The sequence below is a fragment of the Equus quagga genome, chromosome 4 (assembly GCF_021613505.1).
Source record: "Equus quagga isolate Etosha38 chromosome 4, UCLA_HA_Equagga_1.0, whole genome shotgun sequence".
NCBI lineage: Eukaryota > Metazoa > Chordata > Mammalia > Perissodactyla > Equidae > Equus > Equus quagga.
The window spans coordinates 44,703,108-44,723,869 of record NC_060270.1 but is presented as its reverse complement, the minus strand read 5'-3'; the positions used below and the strand labels follow the sequence as shown (position 1 = coordinate 44,723,869).

General features: G+C 33.7%; 1 protein-coding gene across 7 annotated transcripts in view; it reads left to right on the top strand.

Moving 5' to 3' along the window:
• Positions 1 to 20,762, top strand: part of NAALADL2 (N-acetylated alpha-linked acidic dipeptidase like 2) — a 1,259,279-nt gene that overhangs the window by 968,982 nt on the left and 269,535 nt on the right. The gene's annotated exons all lie outside the window — the stretch shown is intronic.

Sequence of the window (20,762 nt, the reverse complement as noted above, 5' to 3'; positions counted from 1 at the left end):
AGTGGAAATGCCAAGAAGAAAAGTGACATGATAAAACTGATGTTATTGAAATGGAAAATGGTGTAGTGTTTAATAGCATGAGTAGTTGAGATATTCTCTTGTCAGTAAAACATTGCTTTTCACTGAAATACTTCAGCTTTTATTTAATTCTACATCAAAGATGTTTCTTTGAATGTTTGACAATTAGTGATTTCTTTTGTTACTCTTTCAAATGAAATTGAACAAAGATTGTAAGTAGGCATAATATGAATTATAGAAGAAGCATGAATTAGTTTGAAGTCTTAGGTCTGTATGCTTAGTCTTGAATCTGGCTATAATCTAGAATATGTAGACAATATGAGGACAAACTGGTATTCTATTATTTGACCAATATTTGTAGAATATACTAAATATAGCTTAGAAATACTTTCCATGCCAGGTTTACCATTTGGTGTAAATGTATGTACACATTCATCTATGTGTAAATAAAACATTCATAAAGAAATGATTTTCCTTGAATTTGAATCTAAAAAGTTTCTCACAAAACCACCAAGTTAACAAATAATAAAGTTCTTTGTTTCTTTTTTCTCTCACATGTTCTAATTTTACTTTCAAACAGATCTTAGAACAAAGAAATTGGACTCACTGTAAGATTAAGTACTTACCTTTGAGATTGTGCTTAAGGCCAAACCCTCTATGTCTGCTCCATAAAATTATATCTTTCTACTGATAAAATATTGGAAAAGTGTGTAATAAAACATTAATTTGATGACAACTTTTTTGTCCTTAAACCAAATTCCCTGCCAGGACAGATTAAATAGAGAGAGCTTGCTAAATAGAGAGAGCTGGAAGACTTAGTCACGTAGAATAACACTGCAGTTGGTTATAAGCAGGATATAAAATGAAGGACAAATCTGAATTGCTGGTGACAAAGGTGATTGGTGTGTGAATAAAATGACTGAGGAATTTCCCTGTGGATTTCACTATGGCCACAGTGGATGGGGATTAACAGACCACGATACTCATCCTAGCATCCAGAGGTAAAATAACAACTCTCGTTATTTATATTATCATTGAGGAAGAATGAAAAATTATATTCACTAAAGTGACTAAATTTTGTAGATAAATCTTTAAATTGGCTCTAAAAATTCTAATAAAACTAAGAGTGGCATAAAAAGATAATACAGATATTTAGAAAAAATACATTAAGGAAATATTTTGACAAGTTCATGAAGTCGTGTTATTACAAAAAACAATTTACCCCTCTTATCTCAAGAAAGAATGGGTTTAGTTAGAGCAGAATAATAGAAATTAAGCTGCATATTTTATATTTATTTCCATAGACTGATTAAGTGAAAATAGTTAAATTGGCATATAGTGGTCACAGACATGTATAGATATGGAGCCTGTTTTTATTATCCATTTTCCAGAAGATTAGAAAGGGAAAATAAAATCAAAGATGACAAGGAAGGCAGCAGTTACCTTAAGGAATTCTCATTTAAAAAGAAAAAGTCCTAAATTAGTTGTTGGCATGTGAAATTTAAAAAGATGGACAATACCAGATAGAACTTTTCATCCCTGGATCACTGATCTGAATCCAGCAGATGTCATGTCATCAGGGACTAAAAGCCATTACCATAGTGTCTGATGTGAAATAAGATAACTCTCACAGTTCTTTCCCAAAAGTAGAAACAGCCATGCATACTATGAATTGTTAGAAGTAAGCTAGGTATGGAAATTTGTTGAGGCAAAATAATGAAGTTAGATGGAATAAACAAGTCTCCTACTCCTTTACAAAATCAAATATAACTCATTTTAAAATAGAACATTGTTCTTCATGAAATCCTATAAGAAGATGTGATAGTCTCTAACTTAGTACGTAACAGACAATTGTCGTTTTTGCTTTTCATCCACTCCCCCCCTCTTTTAGGGAAATACCCAGATTTTGCTGGGGCTGATGTTCTCTTCCATTCTGAGCCAGATGGTGTGGATGGGCTTGTCCTGTCCTGAAGCTCACCTCTAAAGCTGGGCTCCAATCAACCCATCTCTGTGTCAACAGTAGTCAGCACATGGGTGGACACGTCACACAAATAGATCCAATGAGGCAGTGAGACATGGACTGCCTTTGAGGAAACAGAAGCTATTTCTCTTTCCTTTGGAAGCCACTGGGAAAGACTAACTTTCTTTCCCGTAATAGTATGTCGTGAAACTGTGACAGTCATTTTACTCCCACAGTAAGGAATCCAAGAGTTGTTAGGAGGCAACAGTGTGGAGTCTGAGGGTAAGGCCAGAGTGTGGAAGAGAGGTTGGAGAGACAGAAAGGAAACAGGTCTTTGGTGATAATGTTCGAGCTGCTAGATAATTCTTATCGACTTCTAGACTTTTAGTTAAGAAAGTGATCAATTTCCTTTATTGTTTTGGTTGAATCTTTTTTCTCATTTGAAACATAAATAATTCTTTAAATGGAAAGTACTATCAGAAGCAAGAAGGTAACTATAACAGACCCCTAAATGTAGCAGTGGATGAACTGAAAAGATGTGATAAAGGACAATGAAGACCCCTCCTCTCCCACCAAACAGGGAGGTCGGCAGTCCTTGTTACATCATTACTGAATAGCTGGGTAAATTATCATTTTTATTTAGAGATTCAAACCAAGATTGCACAGTTAAGGTTACTTGGTAGAAAATATTTTCAGTATGTTGATATGTGATGGCTATGTCTTATAGCCTTTCAGAATGTTTATATGACAGAGAAATAAAGTTACTTTGAAAGTACAATTAAACACAAAAATGAACAGAGACTTTTTGAAAGCAATTGAATTCTTTTCCAGCAGCAGCATTTAGACCAATCTGTCCAAGCTCTGAGAACATTCTGTAGCTGCCACTTCCTGGTATCCACAGATGCTACAGTTCTTTCTTCTTTCCAGACCCTGTATTTAGCCCTTACCGTTTATTCTGGAAGCTCCAAATAGTATTTCAGTCAATTTCCTTTAACTGAAATTAACCAGAATAGGTTTCTGTTGCTTGTGGGCTAAGAAACCTAATTGATTAAACACATTTCACACATAAGTTTTTTCATCACTTTGTTAATTTAAATAATTTTTTAAACATCTTTTAAACATCACCTTACATATATGCAAATTAGTCTTTATTTTAAAAGAATTATTGGGGGCCGGCAAGATGGCATAGTGGTTAAGTTCACATGCTCTGCTTCAGTGGCCCAGGGTTCACAGGTTCAGATCCTGGGTGTGGACCTACACACTGCTCATGAAGCCATGCTGTGGTGGCATCCCGTATACAAAGTAGAAGAAGATTGGCACGGATGTTAGCTTAGGGACCATCTTCCTCAAGCAAAAAGAGGAAGACTGGCAACAGATGTTAGCTCAGGGCCAATCCTCCTCACGCACACACAAAAAGAATTATTAACTTTAAAATTTATGTATTTCTCATTGCTAAAAGATTATTTTCCCAAAACCATTTTCATCTTATTACTATAATGATTTTTTACATCCAAACTCACTTCCTTCTTGCTTTACTTGCAAAGCCTCCACATGACCTCCAGTGCAATTGGAAGGAACCTGATAGTCCATCTATTCCAACCCCCATTTATTGAGGAGGTTTAGGGGCCTTAAGGACTAAGCTCTCACAGTTTGTGATATCACTGACTTCTAAAACCATGGTATTTCTACTTGCCCACATGGGTAAGGTTAAATACTTTTTTTGGAGGAAGAGTCACTTCCCTGGGCTCAGTTGTTTCCTTGACAAAGGAAGAAATATTGAACAGGAAAGTGAATTTACCATTCAGTTCAATAGGGTGTCTCTTGCTGTGTTGGAACCACAAAGTTCTTAAATGCTAACACATTCATAAGAGAAAAGTTAAATTTTCTCTGAAAATGTTTCTTTAAAACAATAATCTTATATGAAAGATCAATGGACATTTATCAAACGCTTACCATGCACCATATGAATAAGTTGTAGTTTCTGCTCCAAAGTAGAGAAAATGGGTTGATTTTATTTAATAGAGGTGGAAATTCCAGAATGGGGAACAAAAGTGGCCTTTAATTCAAATGTACCTGTTCTTTCTGAATAGAATAAAAGAGCATTGTGAGCGGATAATAAAAATTTCTTTCTCCAATCTCAAATTAGTCGTCTTCCCTGTAAAAGAAAAAAAAGATTGACATTCACCAAGTGATTCCACTCAGTGGAAACTTTAAAAAGATTGGAAAAAAACCTAACTTTTTTATTCACTTGTTCCTTTTGACTCTCCTATTGTTATTGTGACCTTATTACTTCTTTGTAGAAGGTACTGCTCCGTAGTCTTTAGTGACTAATGGAATTCACGTAACGTTGGTGACTCATTTAAGAAACTGGTCTTTCTTCTCAATTTTACATGTTTTTTCTCCCACTAATAATCTCTGTGGAGAAATATATAAGGCACGCTGTTATCCTTTGAATATATCCCTTCATATAGAGAATCACACGGAAGACCCAGTTCTGTGAAATAATACTTAGAGTGAGCGACACCTATTCATCCATTTATGTTCACAAATATTCAAAAAATAGATACTTAAAATACTCTTTGAAGCAAAATAACAAGTTTTTAATTCCCTATTGTTTTTTAGAGATTCTCAGTAATCAAAAATGTAACAAAATAGTCTTTGACCACAATTTGATACTCATTATAGCTTAGGTAATCACTTACTTTTTTGTGTTGCCTGTACTTAAATATTTATAAACATATGTTACTATTATGTATATATTAATTTTATTTTTTATTAGTGCCCTCCAGTTGATTTTGACTCCTAGTGAACCTGTGTACAGCAGAGTGGAACCCTGCCCTGTCTTTTTTCTCTGTCCTCTCATCTTCCAGCGCTAAATCAGACAATTTTATACATCCTGAGGAAAAAAACAAAAAGAATTTATACAAGTTTCTTTATAAAATAGTGATCTGACTATGGAGCAGGAATCAGAAAACTTTCTGTAAAGGGCCAGATAGCAAATATTTTAGGCTTTGTGGGTCGTATGGTTTCTGTTGTTACTGCTCTATGTTGCCAGGAAAGCAGCCATAGACGATAATAAAAGAATGGACTTGGCTGCATTCAAGATAAAATTTGTTTACAAAAACAGATGGCAGGCTGTTTGGATTGTTGGCTATAGTTTTCAGACTCCTGCTTTAGAATTTAAAGAATTTTTCCTGAAGGTATCAATTCATGTAAGAACAGCAATAATACCCAAAAAGTTAACAGAAGGTTGTAGGCATTATTTTGAAATTTCTGAAACAGAAGCCTATCCTTAAATGTAGGAATTCTGCCTTGCCATTACATTCGATAAAGTATGGTCTTCTCCAACCAGGATTTATGGGTGTCTAAAGAAACTGCCACCTGCTAGCACTGGACATCAACTTCTGTCTGAGATATGAGCAACTATGTATGGACCATTGTCTACTTGCTAGAAAAACAGTTGAAAAGTCTCAGAAGAAACAATTCTACCTTACAGTTTATTAAAGAGGAAAAATAATCTCTATAATATGCATATAATGATCTAGGAAGATGATTGAAGGAAAAATCAAAGCTATGCCATAGTCTTTTTGTTTATATCACCTTCACTAAATGGAAGGATCTTTAAGCTGAAAATGGTAGAACAAATATCTTTTACATAAGAAGAAGGATACCTGAAAAAGGATCATTCACTTGGGAATTTATCTTGTTGATAACAGAACTCTTTTCCATAAATTTCTTTAAACACTCTGAACCTATTATATCACATTCCAGATCCTGATCCAGAATTTTTCAGTCTTTAATACCATCTCACAAAATGGTGGTTAGGTGACGTTTCTGCATTGGGCGAGAAGTTAGTGATTTCTGAAAGTCCCTTCCACTTCTAAGATTTCAGACTTGAAAATATCATGCTGTTAGCAGCCTCAGACACTGAGGAAATATTACCAATTATATACCTTTGGCTCTTGACTTTAAAGGGTACAATAATAAGAGACTCACATTTAAAACAAACTATATCCAAGCAATGTGAACTTTTTACACCAAAATTACCACCAGTAATTGAAAAGAGAAGTCAGTGCGCTCTGTCAGAACGATATGTTTTGTTTCAGTTTTCCCAGTAGTGTTTTAACTATTATATTGTTTACCACATTGCAAATTTATTGTTCTGTTTTCAAGTAGAAAATTACCTACTCATAGAAGTATCTCACAGAACTAACTCTCTCTCATTTCCTCTCTCCCTCTCCTCTCTCTCTCTCTCTTTCTGACACACACACACACGCATACAACAAAATGAGATTTTTAATTGGAAAGATGATGCTCAAGTTATCCCATAGTTATATTATTCTACTTCTATGACATGGACTTGCAAAAAAATTGGGGGGACAAAATCTTCTCCTCTGATATGGGTGATATGTTTAGACAAAGGAATATCGGGGAAAATTATTGACAATCTCATTATGTGGCACTGACAGTTTTGTTTTTTATATAGAAAGAATAGTATTGACAAAATCAAAGTATTGGAAAACATTTTAGTCTAAATATAAGGAAGCAATCGTAAAGGACACCATTAACTCATCTTGCTCTAGATAATGAGATGAAATTAAGAATAATAAAATTAAGCCTAATGATGGAGAAAATATTTTCCTATGCCCTTAGAAATAAAGCCTTAATTAGCTGGAATTTTAGAGAATAAAATGTTCTAGGGGGTAATTTAATTTTCTGAATAATGGAAGGTAAACAGAAAATCCTTTAATTTATACCCATTTTGTTGCAGAGCTCCTAAAAAAACAAAGTATTTTCTCTTGCCTTAGTAATATAAGTTGCTGAAAATAATTAAATTTTATGGTTCTTGAAGGTCATTTCAGAAAATTAGCTCTCCCTTCTCTAGACTCATTTTATCGGCAACTCTTACATGGCATTTATCAGTCTGCCTTGTGATACGTGTAGTATTTCTTCTGCCAGTCTATAAATGTCTTGAGGTTAGGGACCATGTCTTTTTCTTCATTTAGCCCTGTAATAAATAAAATGATACCTCATATGTAACACATGCTCAATAAGTATTGAATTGAATTATGAATTTCAATTATAGTTTTGCGATATTGTAGATTCAGAAATTACTTCTTGCTTATAAGAACGTGTCAGTAATAATCATGGTTAATTACAGACTCTGACTAATCAAAATCTGATTTTGGATCTGTTTCATTAAGTCATGGCCAAACCATAAGTTCTGAGGCAACTAAAAAATTATATCATGGGTAATATCCAAGAACCTATTAAAAAAAATCTGCTAATCTGCCATCATGTATTACTCAAGAAGGAAAAAAAAGGCTTTTATTTGTTAGTTTCTTTATTTTATACAAGAAGTATTTGTTTCAAATATGCGTTAGGAACTCAAATAAACATAATGAAGAAAATAATTCTACCACCCAAAACTGCTATTAATATATTTTGTATTATTTATTAAGATATTTATATCTCTTTGTATTCATATTTACACCTCTATATAATTATATAGTACACTGTCTTACAAAATAGAACTTTTTAGTTTTAAATAATTAAAATTTTTTCCAATATTTATAAATACGATTCTATATGATCATTTGGTTTTTTTCTTTGAGGAAGATTAGCCCTGAGCTAACATTCACTGCCAATCATTCTCTTTTTGCTGAGGAAGATTGACCCTGAGCTAATATCTGTGCCCATCTCCCTCTACTTTATATGTGGGATGCTTTCCACAGCATAGCTTGATAAGCCATCCATAGGTCTGCCCCTGGGATCCCAACTGTCGAACCCTGGGCTGCCAAAACTGAGCATGTGAACTTAACTGCTATGGCACTGGGCCAGCCCATATATGTGCATTTTTAATTAGTGAATTGCATTCCAACCTATAGATATATCAAATATTATTTAAGCAAATTCCTATTTTTGTTTGTTTTAATTGTTTCAAATTTTCATTTTCATAAACATTCTCATGTGCAAATGACTATCTACATCATTCTCCCCACCCAGAGAAAATTTTTTTAAGTGGAATGTCTAGTCAAAGGGTATGTGGCTATTTAAGATTTTTGATATATGCTGTCCTTCTGAAAAGACATAATAATTCATAATTTTACCAGTAAGAGTATATGTTTCCCAAAACCTTTGATCAAATTGAGTAGTGCCCTATTTGATCATTTGATGATAGGAACTGTCTCATTCTATGTGGCCCTCTTTGATCATTAACTAATTTGGACTTGTTTTCATTTTCATAGTCTCTTATTTGTATTTCATCTCTGGTAAACTTTGTTTTCCCATTTTTCTATTAAAGTATTTGTCTTATATAGTTATATACAAAGCTTATTAAGCTTTGATCTCTTTAGTGTTATTTTTTCTTCATTTGAAGTACCTAAATTTTAAATTTTGTGTAGTTGAGCTTTCTAACTGTTGCCTTTATGAAATTCTAACTTTAGGTTTAAACTTTGTAAACCCTTTTCACTGCCCAATGTTTAAAAATTATTCCAAATATATGCTTCTAGGTATTTTATGGTTTCATTTGTATGAAATTTGCTTTGTTGAATAACAGAATTCTTTTCCACATTGCCGTTATACTTAGCTGTGAACAAGGCACTGTGAGCTTGATGCAGTATAAAGATTCTCTAGGGCAAAATTTCCTGTCTGTTGGCCCATGCCACCTGCCATGCTGCCCATCGGTTACCTGAGTGGCCAGGGAGAGCTTGCGGCTGTCAGTACCTACAGTCCTGTCTCCAACTGTGGGCAGCCACCAACATTTATGACAGTGATCCAAATATTTTTTTTTTACTGTGTTTCATAATATGGAAAATGGTTAGGAATCACCTTGACTAAAAACTATGATTAGAATAATTTGTAAATGAGTCTTCTATCAAAAAACTCAGAAAGGATGTCTTTGATGTTTTCTGACCTCGGCAAGGTTACGCATGGCCTAGCATGGGTCCACCATGCTACTCACATTTGGACCTCTGAATACAGCTATGTAATAGTTACAAAAGCACATCAAGTATCAGACTTATATAACTTGTTTAATTCAAGCAATATAATGAGGATTCTTCAAAAGTATTTCCAGGGAAAATTGTCTTTTGAGCTTTGAGATGAGAAAATGCTGCCTCTTAATGTAGAATAATACTGTTTATCTCTTACAGTTGAACTCTACATCAAAAGTTTTTCCTTCCACAACTCCCTTTAGTTCAGCATGATTAGCCTCAATTGCCACTCATTCTTTAGTGTATGGAGTAGTCAATCAGGCTGCTCTGAAATGTGCTGAAATGAAGCCCTTGAAGTTGAATTTGTGGCTTTGCAAGACAGGATACTTTTCATCTGTATTCCCACTTTTTATCATTGTCCTTAAAGTGTCTTAGAAAGAAAAGAAGAGTATAAAATGCTAATCAGGTAAGATGGAAAATGCTGTTCAAAGGGAGAGATGATACCCATATAAGGGATGATGATCGTGAATGTTTGATGGTTGTGCCAACATACCAGTACCTTTGCCAGGGAAGGAGTATTCTTATGGAAGCCCACGTACTGATTTGTCCGTAATAATTCTAAGCATTCAGAGAATGGTCACATAAATTTAAATGTAAATGTTAATTGCAAAAACACACATATGAATATCCACATATTAATACACAGATGTAAATTATATCTGTTCATCCATACTTAAATATCTGTGTAGATACATATATATAAGTACATTGCTGCATAAAATATTATGCTACTTCTAAATAATGCCCGTAAAAAGAATTATGCTATAGTAAGACCGTCTGGTCCCCTTTATTTTCATAATTAAACATCATTTTTTCATCTTTGGATCTTTCTTTAATTGAAAACATATTCTAGCTCTTCTTATGATTAGACATGTGGTGGATATACTTTTGTTTATATGGAAAATAAATTCATGACATTTTTAAAGTAAAAAATCATCTTCATAATGTATTATGTTATCATTTTATGTATACATATGTTAACACATACCTTATACATTTTGTCTATATCCATATGAATATTTTATATGCATGCACACATATAAATGTTAGTAACTAAATCTCGTGTGCACTTAAATGGTACCAGTAGGGCCATTGGATTATTGTGGTTCACCTGCTACTTCACACTTTCCACTATTTTCTGGATTTTGATAGTAAAGACATTAATTTTATAATCAGAAAACACAATAAAGTTATTTCTATTTTATTAAAAAAAGAACTGATCTTTCTAGCATTTTCACATTTGTGTTATTTGGATTCATCTTCCCTTAAAAACTAGACTGAAGTAGTCAGAACTCTAATAAAACAGGGATCACCTAACGCTATCAAAACATAGTCCACCCTTAGGGAAACGTACAGGTGAGACCTTCCTCTATGGGACATGTTGACTGTTTACTGTTCAAGATCATCAAGTTCAATTTCTGTGTTACACCAGCACACCAGAAAGCAAGGCAGCTTAACCACTTTAACCAACTTTGCCCTCTACAGCACTTTTTTTAAAATAGAATCTCAATTTAACATTATGTCCATGGAAGCTGAATAGCTTAACCAAGAGCAGCATGGGGCCCTTAATTTTGATCTCTGTAGCATTTCCCTTACAAAACATTATGTCTGTGTCTTTTCTCAAGGACAAATACATGTAATAGTCACCAGTATAACAAATGCAGTTGTTTTTCAATCTACTAGTGCAAATATTGTCATTATATTTCTTTCCATTTTTTATTCTAAGCTCCATGACAAATTATTGTCAAAAGTCTCAAATTCTTTGTAATATAGACAGACAGACAGATAGATATCCACATACAGATTAAACTCTGTAGAATCTATTGAGTTTTTCACATTTTGCTAGGAGCTAGGAGGCTTAGATATAAATTTTTGGAATAAATAGGATTAGCATGGATTTCTTGGTGTAATTTCTTCCTTTCTTCATTATCTTTTATATAACATAAAATGCGTTTTAAAAGTTTTATGTTAAAAGTATTATATACTTCTTATAAACTTAAAAATGCATATATATTCACAAAAATTAAAAATTATTTATAATGCCACCATTTTTGAAATTATCCTAATGTTTAGTCCAAATGCATGTTTTGCTTTTCATAAATCTTTCACATATTATACGTATTGTTTGATACCCTGATTTTTTAACTTAATATATTAAATATTTCTCATGTTATCAATTTATATTCTATAATTTGTAATGTATACATATTTTAGAACATTTAAAGCATTTACACTTTTTGTATTACTTATGGTGACAAATATCTTTATGTATGTGTCTTTATGCATATTTCAGCTGATTTCTCACAATTAGAATAGCAGAGTAGCTCTGCCTGTTTATTTTTAGGCATTTAATACATTTTGAGCTTTTTAAATAAGCCTGTAGCTTTAGAAGATCAAGGAAATTATAAATTCATCCTAAGACTCTGGTTCCTAGCAAGACTTATTGAATTCTAACAGGCCAAAGATGAATGGAAGGTCACTTTCTTTATTTCCAGGTACCAGCGTTACCTAAGAGTACAACAAAGATTCAGTATATTCCAACTCCTAGAATCCACACTTTTTTCACTGTGGAAAAAACATGGGAAGGATGTTCCAAATTGATATTATTGACAGCAGAGGAGTGGGGCTAAGCCCGCTCAGCCATACCCACAAGGCAATCTTTAATCAGGACTAGCATCCCTCTTTCAGTACCATGGACCTGTCATCTATGAGCCCTAGCTGTCAGATAGCACAAGCTTTCATACATATAGCTGTGCTTTCTTCTCACCTTAGAAACAGTGAAGGTTTTAAATGTAGCAGATTCTTTTTAGTTAGTCTGCCTTTCCCGTGGCAGGAGGCTTTTGATGTGCCATGCATATTATTGCTGGAAATGTGTAACTGACTTCTCCAAAGTCTTTATTTTGTCAAGATTTGCGATCTTTTCTTTCCTGAAGTCTTCTGTGGTCCTACTTCAATCTCGAACAATTGCTCACTAAGCCTGGTGCATAGTTTCAATCTGGGATTTCTTATTGCTGCTCTTCTGCTTTGGATCCTCTGAAGAAGCAATACCAATTCTTTTTTTAATCTTAGTTTATTTCTGTATCTTGCAGGAGCACACCTTAGAGTAGCTTCCGAAGAAATGATGCGTATATGATAAATTTATTAAATTCCTGAATGTCTAAAATTTTTTTTCCCTCTACCTGTGATTATTAGTTCGATTCGATATACAACCTAGGTTAAAAATTATGTTCGGTCTGAATTTTGATGACTTTTCTTCATTATCTTTTGGATTCCAATGTGGCTTTTTAGAATATAGTGTCATTCTGATAGTTTTTCTATTAAAAGTAAACTTTTTATTTTGAGATTTTGTAGCATGTTTATCCCTGATATTCCTTTCATGAAGACACTTCTGTGTATATTGGGTTAGATAACTGGTGTGCCCTTTTAGTCATGTCCTTCATTTCTGGTGAATTTCCTCGTAATGTTTCTTTAATACTTTTCTCCTCTCTATTTTCTTTGTTCTTTTTATCTGAAACTGAGAGACCTACAAATCAGATTTCTTGGAGATAATCTTTCTTTAGGAACTTCTTTTAAATTTTTTCATGATGATTTCATATGATTATTTCTTTTGCATAGCATATTCTTTCCTCTTCTCTCTTTTTTTAGAATCAGATACACTATTTTTTTCATGGTTGTTATTTGCTCTCTCTGAAGATATTGATTAGCTTTTTTGATATTTTCTTCTGGTCCATACATTATTTGTGTTTCCTATAATTTCTTTTTTTTTTTCCTATCTGTTTATTTTAGTCTTTCTTTATCATACTGCAGTTTTTCCTTATATGTCTGGGAACTTTTATTATCCCTTCAAACTTAAGATGGAGACTCAGCCCATCCCACACTGTGCCTGGTGTCTATGAATGTCAAGCCATTACAATGTGTTCCTTTCCTCCAGAGAACAAACATCCAGGCTTCTGCCTGAAAGATGGGAGCCTAAACATTGACAGCTTCTGTATAGGAGAGGGGCTAAGAGTAGCATGAGCAACTTTCCGTGTATAGACATATTCCCATTTTCCAGCTCACGCCTCACTCTCAGCCTGTGCTGCACTGGAGCCTTCGCGCCCTGAACTTATCTGGGTTTCTGCTTGCTGAATTGCATCTCTTGGCTTGTACCCTCTCTACACCACTTTATTGTCATTTCTTTCTCCCAGTTAAGTCATTTACTATTCATTTCCTTACTTCCTATCTCTTCTATTAATGCCTCCTCTCTTTTTTCTCTCTGTCTTTGAGAGTCCTTAATAGTTTCTATTCTTTCTATTTTAGTTGTGTCTCAGGAGAGAGAAGAGATAAACAAATGTGTTTAACCTGTCATGTTTTTGCATAAAATGGTTTTATGTTACTTTCAGTCACTCAGATTTGTCATTCAGAGTACTGATAACTGATCCTAGATATTACATCTCCAATTATATGTTTTATTTATGACTCATCAACTTTTCTCTCTAAATGATCTAACCTAATTCATCACTCCCTTCATTCAAGTGACTTCTCTTATGATGAGGCAGAACATATTTGACACCAATTTCTACCCATAGGAAGCCTTTTACATAGTTATTAATCTGAGATAATGCAAATAATAATAGATAAATTAAAAAAATAAAAATAAGATTCAATGTGATTAAATGCAAAATAAGTAGATGACACCATGCTAAATCAACCAGAGTTCAGGGTTTGTTGAAGCCTACAGCTCGGATAATACCAATATTATAAGTTGCTAATATTAGTGACATCATATCTTTTAATTTATATCATTTTATTATATCAAAAATAGAACATTTATTATACATTTTTCTATTTTTTGATATTTTCTCTACCCATATATTTTTCTATGTTATCATTTATATGAAATTATTATCTTAATTTTTATAATTAACTTAATCCCCTTACAAGCTGGATGCATGCCAATTTAATCTTTGGATTTCCCACCCCACAATGCCTTTAAGTTAATAACTAACACTATTTATTGGACACTTAATATGTGCCAAATACATGGCTAAGCACTTTATATGAATTATCTAAAGTAATCCTCCCCTCAGCTCTATCAGGCATATATTGTTATAACCTTGCTTTCCTGATTAGAAACTTAAAGTTCAAAATTTAAGTAACTTGCTCAAGATCACACAGCCCATATAAATGGGGTACAATCTAGGTAGTCTGTTTTTAGAGCTCTGCCCTTACTTAATATGTTATACCTCCTAGTACAAAGCAGGCACACAATACATATCTGGCAAACAGATGAATGAAACCTCTACTAATCTTTTTCATCCCTAAGAAGTTCACACATTTACAGAATTCACTTTCTACCAAATTTTTGATAATTTGGTGCTTACCGAAGGTGAAAAATTGTCCACAATTCTGTCTTTATTCATATTGATTTGCAATCATTCATATAAAATTTGATTTCATATCACTTTGGAGTTTTCTTGCAAACTGTAAATGCTTATGAAATAGTTTTCATGATAGACAATGGTCATTAGATCATATGATTAGAGCAAATGGCTGATAACGAATAGTTTATCCAAATGCTTAATCTAAATCCTGAAGACCAATACTGTTTTCCTGAAAAGTCCTTCAAGTGGATTTTGTGGAGATAGCTACCACATTATAAGGATGATGCTCAAAATACTATTTTAATTAGAAAGTATAATTTTATGTTTAAAAATGCTTATTCAGTATAGGTAAGTGTTACAACCATAGGTCCTAAGAGTCAGAGATCCTGGGTACAAACCACGTTTAAGCTTGAGTTTACTCCTCTACGAATTGCAGATAAATTGTTTTGTTATCAAACGCAATACTGCAAATATGTCAAAAGCACGTGTTATAGTGCCTCTCACACAGAAAGCATTTGTTTAATCTTAGTGTGCATATGATATTTAGAAAGGTGAGAGGAGGGATGTATTTTTCAAACAACTGATTGATTTTCCTTGTATTTATTTGAAATTGCTGCTCAGATAGTAAAGTTTGTCTTAAGCTGGCAATCTATCCTACTCTGTACCATTTACCTTAGTTATGCACATACATTCTCTTGTAAATATAATTATTTAATTCTTTTAAAATTCTTCATGTATCATGTACAAATTATTTGCTAGCTGCTAGGAACTTGGAAGTATCAAGAACATAAAAATCTGTTTACCTGGGGCCGGCCCAGTGACACAGCGGTTAAATTCGCACGTTCCACTTCTCAGTGGCCCAGGGTTCACGGGTTCAGATCCAGGGTGTGGGCATGGCACCACTTGGCAAAAGCCATGCTGTGGTAGGCGTCCCACATATAAAGTAGAGGAAAATGGACATGGATGTTAGCTCAGGGCCAGTTTTCCTCAGCAAAAGAGGAGGATTGGCAGTAGTTAGCTCAGGGCTAATGTTCCTCAAAAAAAGAAAATCTATATACCCCTTTCTATTCTATTTCAAGTCTTATACAATTATAGTGAGCAATGCAGCCTAAAAAGCATGATAAAGTAGGGAGAAAAGAAACAAATAATAGTCTTTACCCTGACTTTGTTTCCTTGAATTTATGTCAGAATCCTAGATAGACTTTCTAGCTTCTGGAATTCTCCCTTCTCGAAGGGAAAGAATGGACTGAGTATTCAATGATTTGAAATAAATTTCTGATTTATTCAATGATTTGAGATCATTTTCTGATTATTGCAACTAGTTGGCTACATAAATTTATGTATAATTTTTCTAGCATTCAGTTTTTTAACCTTTAAAATGAGAAGCTTTGGGCTGGATGGTTTCTAAGACTCTTTCCTGATTTAAATTAAATAGCTTGTAACCTCTAGTAGGACTATCACACCTTCTTTATTTTTGTCTTAGTCTAAATCGTGTTCACAAATTCTTGTTCCAATTTCTACTCTCTACTGATTGACAACTCTAAATATGCTCTCCTAGTATTATATAGCGTAACATTCTTTTAGGTTATCAGAACAGTTACATTATAGAGATCAAGAAGCTAAAACTTTCATTTGCTTTTTACGTAAATATTTTATTGTTCATATCAAGTTAGTCTGTGGCTCAAATTAGATGTCAAAAACAAAACAGAAAGAAAGAAAGAAAACTAACCTGCTACTTTTTCTTCACATCTAAATTTCATGAGAGTTGTGGTTTGAGAAAATAAAATGGGTTGCCTGGAACATTATGATATATGTGAAAGCAGCTTTTTATGAATTCTATAAAATGTAACAAAACTGATGGATGGACTTCCAAGTATAAATGCGAGCTTATTTATTTATTTCTTTTTAGTTTAACTTTATAATATTGACGTTTTTCCAGATCTTCAGGACTGGAAAAAATTTATTTAAAAAGGTAAAAAGTGATCCCAGAAGCTTGAGATGCTTTGAATTCAATAAATTCTCTTTCCCTTGTTTGAATATTCTGTGGATCTTATGGTGAACTGACAATAACAAATTCCCTTTCCTTGCTATGAATTAGAATAGCAGAGATTCATATTAGAGGAATCACAGTCAAACATTTTAAAAGTGACATTTCTTCCCTGAGATTGATAAATATATATAATTTTAAAATCAATCTTTAATGACTAGCTTAGCATGTAACTCACTAGTGGCAAAAATTTTAGTTCTGAAACCAGGATTATGAACATCAGAGCTTCATCATCCTACTGGCAATAAGATTTAGAACTTCTAAATAACATAGTAGTTAAGAAATATAATATTTTACTGTCTTCACTTTTCTTGGTAATTTCTCTTTTAGTCAATCCTACTTCAAACTAGAAATTTGTCTTTTCACTAAATAAGTCCTTATGTCATTTATATGAGAGTATCTATTTTATTAGATGGGAAACATGGCTGTTTCCATCTAAATGGTCCTAGCCATAACATATACGTGTGATTTTGCAATATATAGCAGGTTGGCACATGAAGTACTATTTAAAATATAATTTTCTAATATATAATCTTTAATAATGCAGTATATCTTGATTGATTATATGGAAGGGAAAATATATCTCAGGTTAATTTAAATACAAGTGTTTTCTTCATTTCCTTACAGTTATTGGGGGTTATTTTCTAAGAAATTCCAAAAAGTTAGAAAATACCTTCTTAAATCATTTTGAATTACCTACTAATGAGGTTATCTGAATTAACTGTTAATAAGGTTTTCTAATATCTTTTTTCACTGTGTGCAGATGAATTAAAATCAGTCTACTTGGATTTGTGTGATGGAATTATGAAATTTTACTCAATGATATGTGAAAACATGTTAGGAACCATAAAAATAATTTTTACTATCTTTTTAACTGAAGATACTAAATTTATACTGTCATTATAAGATAAAGGAAGAAAGATTGAGGCACAATTTAAAAGAAGCATTTCCCCTTTCTTAGGAAAAAGACACCAATATACAAATATAAGTTTTTACAATATTTTCCTTTATGCCATGAGCATCATATACAAGAAACTTAAGAGGGCTGGCCAGTGGCATAGTGGTTAAGTTCACGTGCTCCACTTCGGCAGCCTGGGGTTCATGGCTTTGGATCTGTGGTGCAGGCCTACACACTGCTCATCAGGCCATGCTGTGTAAGTGTCCCACATACAAAATAGAGGAAGATTGGCACAGACGTTAGCTCAGGATCTATCTTTCTCACAGGAAAAAAAAAAAGGAAAGAAAGAAAGTTAGGCATAACCCCTAACAGAACACTTTCTAATAGAGGAATGTTTACGTCACTTCCCTGGTTTTACTTTGGTAATATAGTAGTAACAAAATGTTACAAAGCTATAGGAGTTAAAACAGGGTATTATTAGCGCAAGAATAGGATAAAAGGAATTTGATGAATATTGAAGAAACAGATTCATGCATAACTGGGAATTCCTTCGTGATAAAGGTGGCACCTCAAATCAGGAAGAAAAGATCACATGTTCAACAAATGACTTTTGAAAAAATGGCTATTCGGAAAAAAATAAGCTAAATTCTTTTCATGATGCACCAAAATAAACTAAATGTGTTTAAAAGCTGAAATTTAAAAAGCAAAATTATCGAAGTATTAAAAGAAAATAGAGAAAAAATATTTAATAACTGAAGGATTGGAAAGGCTTTCCTAAGCAAGTTGTACAGGAAAAGGTTGATAGACATGGCCTCAAAAGCAATCTAAAATACAAGATACCATATACAAGTTAACATTTAAAAAAATACAAATAAGAATATATTTCTGGGATATTTAACAGACGATGAAATATCCAGAACATACAAAGAGCCCTACCAGTAAACAACAAAAAATGATAACCTAATAGAAAAAATAACAAGTAATAAGTAACTGATAAATATATGAAAAGATTTTAAAACTCACCAGAAATCAAAGAAACACAATTTTAGCAAAAAGAGATAACCTAAATGATATATAGATGCCAGGAATATCACATCTCTTCATCTCTGGGGATCATAAGCTCTGAAAGCCCAGAACTCCTGAGGGTGCTTTGTCCTGCTGTGTAAAAGATTTTCTCTATGGACACTGGGGAAGAGAATTCTTTCCTCGTCTGGAAGTTGCTGCAAGGACCATGTAAACATATAATTGCTACTGGCCAATCTTTTGTGTTACCTGGAGAGAGCCCACTGGAGAAAGAAGCCAACACAAGCTTATACACTGGGCATGGGAGGGAAAAGTGGGGGAGAGAGGGGAAAGGGAAGGAGGGGAGAGATGGCTAGATAGAGAGATAGGGACTAGAGTAAGACTCATTATGCATTTGGACCCAGCTCTACTACTGGACATTTAACGTAAGCCACTGCCTTTCTTCTACTTATTTTTCAACCTCTTTTCAACCCTCTACTACCAGGCTTCCGCTCATAGTTTATTGACAAAGTTTGGTAATGGTTACCAGTAACACCTAGTTGTCAAATCCAATGGATTCTTCAGTGATCTCACATTTGTGGCATTTATCTTAAACACTCTACATCTTGAAATTTTCTCCTTCTTTAATTTCTTTAACATCTCTTTCTCTTCTCTTGTCAGAATATTTAATGCCAGTATGATTTGGGGGCTCCTTTTCCTCTGCCAACCTTTTATATTTTTAAAAATTGTTTTTATTTGAAAACATTTCCAAGGGTAGAGAATTATACCTGTGTACCCATCTCACCACCTATTTCTTCTTCACAAGTTTAAAGGCATGATAGATGCATTTGAAGGACCAATACATGGATCCCCAATGTTATTCTCCTACCTCCCTCCTTCCTCAAATATGGTTATTTAAAAGGTATCTACCATCTTGCAGCTGGGATCATTCCCAAGCATATTAGTACATTTTTATACTTTTACTAGATGTTTCCATAAATAGTATATGGTAATTTTTTTTTTTTTTTTTTTGAGGAAGATTAGCCCTGAGCTAACTACTGCTGTTCCTTCTCTTTTTTTGCTGAGGAAGCCTGGCCCTGAGCTAACATCCATGCCCATCTTCCTCTACTTTATATGTTGGATGCCTACCACAGCATGGCATGACAAGCGGTGCCGTGTCCACACCCGGGATTCCAACAGGCGAACCCCGGGCCCCTGAGAAGTGGAATGTACGAACTTAACTGCTGTGCCACCAGGCGGGCCCCCAGTAATTTTAAAACTATAAATAAAAGATATCAAATGCTACATGTCAATCTAACTTGCTCTTTCAACTTTTCTTTTGACACATAAGAGCTGTTCCAGTTCATTCATTTTAAGTGATATATACCATTTCATCATATGACATATTATGATTACTTTGTTGATAGACATTGTTTTCAGCTTTTCATTGTTTCAAAAAAATGCTGTAACATTCTTGTAATTTCTATGAATAAAGTCCAGAAGTTTTTCAGGGTGTATAACCTAGTAGCGGAATCATGATATTGCAAGGTGTGCTCATCACTTTCTCTAACTATAGGCAAATTGCTCTCCAAAATGGTTACATCCATTTTTGCCCCCATAGCAGTATATGAAAACTTTTGTTTCTTCTCATCCTTGCCAAAACATGGGTAGTGATGTTTTAAATTTTTTTTCCCCAATTTTAACATTTTCCAGACTTCTGTACTTAGCCCTCCTCTCATTCTGTAAGCTATTCCTAATCATATTCACTCATGACTTTTCAGGTTACTCACCAGATATGTCTCACAGGCATCCTAAAATCTTTCCCTCATTCTCACATCCAACCAGATACCAACTCTTGTCCATTCTATCTCCTTAAAATCATGTATATCTGCCCCTTTTTCTCTATCTGATTAGTTTTCTATTGCTACAATAATACCACAAATTTAGCAATTTAGAACAACCCACATTCTCAGAAATCTGAAATGAGTCTTACGAGGATAGAATCGAAGTGTTGCCCGGGCTGATTCCTCCTGGAGGATCCAGGAGAGAATCTTTTCCTTGCCTCCTCCAATGTTGCCTCTTCCAACTTCCAGAGCCCACCAGCATTTCTTGGCTCGTGGCTGCATCACTTCAATCTTCCATTGTCACATCTCCTACTACTGAATCTGATCTTCCTGCTATGTCTTTTCTTCAATATAAACAGAAAAGACCAATTTTGCAGCTATTGGTCTGTGTGGAGTCTGACCTGGTTTAGTTAAATCTGAAGCCTTTGACCTAACATTGCAACATTTCATTCTCATAGTCCAATTAGAGCTTCAGTATTAACATATCCCTATTTATTCCTACTAACAATAAATCACTTATTTGCATATGCATTATAGTCATATATAGTTAACACAAAATAAATATTGAATGTCCACAATATGCAAGACCCTGTGCTAGATGTTACGGCATACTCCAAAGATAATCCTGCTTCTAC